General features: G+C 43.4%; 1 protein-coding gene across 2 annotated transcripts in view; it reads right to left on the reverse strand.

Moving 5' to 3' along the window:
* SMARCC1 (SWI/SNF related, matrix associated, actin dependent regulator of chromatin subfamily c member 1) overlaps positions 1-3,884 on the reverse strand; it is a 212,187-nt gene that overhangs the window by 186,654 nt on the left and 21,649 nt on the right. The window lies entirely within an intron of this gene.

The raw sequence follows: 3,884 nt of genomic DNA on the forward strand, positions 1-3,884 counted from the left end.
GCTGGAGAGGGTGTGGTGAAAAGGGAACACTTCTACACTGTTGGTGGGAGTGTAAACTAGTGCAACCTCTGTGGAAAGCAGTGTGGCGATTCCTAAAAGCTCTAAAAATTGACCTTCCATATGTCCCCGCAATCCCCCTACTGGGAATATACCCTGAAGAACACAAATCACTCTATAAAAAAGATACCTGCACACGTATGTTTATCGCAGCATTGTTCACAATAGCAAGAACCTGGAAACAACCATGCTGCCCATCAAAAGAGGACTGGATTAAAAAAATGTGGTACATATACACGATGGAATACTACGCAGCCATAAAAAAGAACAAAATCATGAATTTCGCTGCAACCTGGATGGAACTAGAGTCTATAATACTGAGTGACCTCTCACAAAAACAAAAATCCGAATATCACATGTTCTCACTCATATAATGGACCTTGAACATCCAATGCAATACTATGAGAAAATGACGGATGGTACTGGGAAACTATGGGGGGGAGGGGGATGGGATTAACAGTAGCAAATATCTGTCAGGGGATGGGAAAACACTTCTTATCTACAGGGTGCCTGAATGAAACGTCATTGTACACCTAACCCTTAACTGTACCCCACAAAACCATAATAAAAAATACTGATTAATGAAAAAAAAAATATATATATATATACTAACAATGCTAAATTGGTATCAGTTCAAACTGATTTTTTTTTCCCCGAGTTGATGTCTCACTGTGTTTTCCAGACTGGAGTACAGTAGCACATTCCCAGCCACCGCAGCCTCAACCTGCTTGGCTCTGGCGATGCTTTCACTTCAGCCTTCCAAGTAGCCGGAACTACAGGCACACGCTACCACACCCAGCTAATTTTTTATTTATTGTAGACACAAGGTCTCGATAGCTGCCGGTGTGGGTCTCGAACCCATGGACTTAGGTAATCTACTCGCCTCAGCCTCCCAAAGTGCTGGGATTACAACAAACTGAATTATTACACATTTAGGAAGTTAACTGTAATCTTATGATAACCAGTAAGAAAATAACTAAAAAATATAAAGAAAAGGAAATTAAGATGAAATTAAAATGGCACACTAAAAAAAAAAAAAAAATCACAAGGGAAGGCAATAATGGAAGAAATGAGAAACAAAAGATATATGAAACAAAAAGACTGCTAGAACTAAAAGGTGAATCCAACAAAGTTCAAAAACACAAGATCAACACAAAAAAGTGATAGTGAGCCAGGCTCGGTGGCTCAGCCTGTAATCCCACGCTTTGAGAGGCTGAGGTGAGTGGATTGCCTGAACCCACGGGTTCGAAACCCACCTGGGAAACTTGGCAAGACCTCATCTCTACCATAAATCAAAAAATTAGCCGGGCGTGGTAGCGCACGCCTGTAGTTCCAGCTACTTGGAAGGCTGAGGCAGAAGGATCGCCAGAGCCCAGCAGGTCGAGGCTGCGGTGGCCGGGAGCGTGCCACTGCACTCCAGTCTGGACCACAGAGTGAGACTTCAACTCAAAAAAAAAAAAAAAAGAAAAAGACTAAGAGGGTCAGGAGGCTCATACTCTGGGAGACGAGAAGGAAAGATCGCTTGAGGCCAGGAGTTGAAGACCAGCCTGGCAACATAGCGAGACTCCATCTCTACTAAATAAATAAATATATGGCTAAGAATATTATGAGCTTTGCTAATAAACTCAATTTAAATAAAAGTGGCAAATTTCTTTAAAAATCCAACTCAGCTGGGCTCGGTGGCTCAGCCTATAATCTCAGCACTTTGAGAAGCTGAGGCAAGTAGATTACCTGAGCCCACAGGTTCGAGACCAGCCTGGGAAACTTGGTAAGATCTTGTTTCAACAATAAATCAAAAATTAGTCAGGCATGGTAGCGCATGCTGTAGTTCTGGTTACTTGGCAGGCTGAGGCAGAATGATCACTAGAGCCCAGCAGGTCAACACGCTCATGGGGTGGCCATGAGCGTGCCACTGAACTCCAGCCTGGGTGGTGGAGTGAGACTCCAATTCCAAAAAAAAATATCGCATGCCTGTAATTCCGGCTACTCGGAAGGCTGAGGCGGAAGGATCGCCGGAGCCCAGCAGGTTGAGGCTGCGGTGGCCAGGAGCGGCCACTGTATTCCAGTCTGGGCGACAGAGTGAGACTCCAACTCAAATAAATAAAAATAAAAAATAAATAAAATATAATAAAAAATAAAAATCCAACTCATAGAAACTGACACAACAAATGAAATCCAACCCTTATGTCTACTTTTAAAAATTAAATTGAGCCAGGCTCGGTGGCTCAGCCTGTAATCCCGTACCTCTGGGAGGCTGAGGTGAGTGGATTGCCTGAGCCCACGGATAAAGAGCCGCCTGGGCAACTTGGCGTGACCTCATCTCTACAATAAATCAAAAAATTAGCTGGGCATGGTAGTGCGCGCCTGTAGTTCCAGCTACTCGGAAGGCTGAGGTGGAAGGATCGCCGGAGCCCAGCAGGTCGAGGCTGCGATGGCCAGGAGCGTGCCACTGCCCTCCAGCCTAGGTAACAGAGTGAGACTCCAACTCAAAAAAAAAAATTTAAACATTAAATTAGTTATCAAAAGCATCCCCCCCCAAAAAATATACAGGCACAGATGGTTTCACTAGTGAATTGGATTAATATTCAAGAAAAAACTTCAATTGTATAAAATTTTTATACCAATAAATCAAAACCCATAATATATAAATAGGAAATAATACCATGATGAAGTAGAGTTTATCCCAGGAATGCCAGATTGATTAACTGAAAATCAATCAATGAATGAAATTAGGCATATTAACAGAATAAAGGAAAAAAGGCTTTTGATCATCTCAAGACACAGAAAAAAGCAAACACCAAAATTCAGCAGCCACTCACAATAAAAGCTCTCAGCACTAAGAATAGTAGGGAATTTCCACGATCTGGATTAAGGATTTATATAAAAAAACCTACAGCTAATATCACACTTAATGGAAAAAATTGAATGTTTTTCCACTAAGAACAAGATAAAAATGTTTGCTTTAATTTCAGTATGTGCTATTCATAGATAAGGTACCTAAGTGATCAGCCCCCAACAGAAACCTTGGGCATGAGTGTCTGAGTTTCCCTAAGCAGAAAACACTGCACCTATTTTTCCACATTTTCTTTTTTTTGAGTTGGAGTCTCACTCAGTCGCCCAGACTGGAGTACAGTGGCCGCTCCCGGCCACCGCAGCCTCACTTGCTGGGCTCCAGCAATCCTTCCGCCTCAGCCTTCCGAGTAGCTGGAATTACAGGCATGCGCTGCCACGCCTGGCTGATTTTTTTGATTTATTGTAGAGATGAGGTCTCGCCACCCAGGCAGGTCTCGAACCCGCGGGCTCAGGCAATCCACTCACCTCAGCCTCCCAAGGTGCGGGATTACAGGCTGAGCCGCTGAGCCACCGAGTCCGGCTATTTTTTTACAGTAATTTTGTTTTATCTACAGGTATATGGAAAAGTAGTTCAGTTAGAATTTGTTTTTGAATGTTTGCAAATACTTCCTCCATGGCCCAAGGCACAAGAAACTTGTGAAATCATTCATAAAAAATTCAAAGACATGCACGGTGGCTCACTCCTGTAATCCTAACACTTCGGGATGCAAGGCAAGAGGACTGCCTGAGCCCGGGGGTTGGAGATCAGCATGGGCAACTTGGAGAGACCTCGTCTCTACAATAAATCAAAAAATTAGCAGGGCATGGTGGTGCATGTGTGGAGTTGAGCTACTTGCAAAGGCTGTGAGGCAGAAGGATCACCTGAGTCCAGCAGGAAGAGGCCACAGTAGTCATGAGTATGACACTGCACTCCAGCCTGGGCAACAGAGACTTGCAACTCAAAAAAATAAAAAAAAAAAAAAGGCCAGGCGCAG

This window comes from Carlito syrichta, unplaced genomic scaffold (assembly GCF_000164805.1).
Source record: "Carlito syrichta isolate Samal-C Ts95f unplaced genomic scaffold, Tarsius_syrichta-2.0.1 Scaffold314290, whole genome shotgun sequence".
Classification (NCBI taxonomy): Eukaryota; Metazoa; Chordata; class Mammalia; order Primates; family Tarsiidae; genus Carlito; species Carlito syrichta.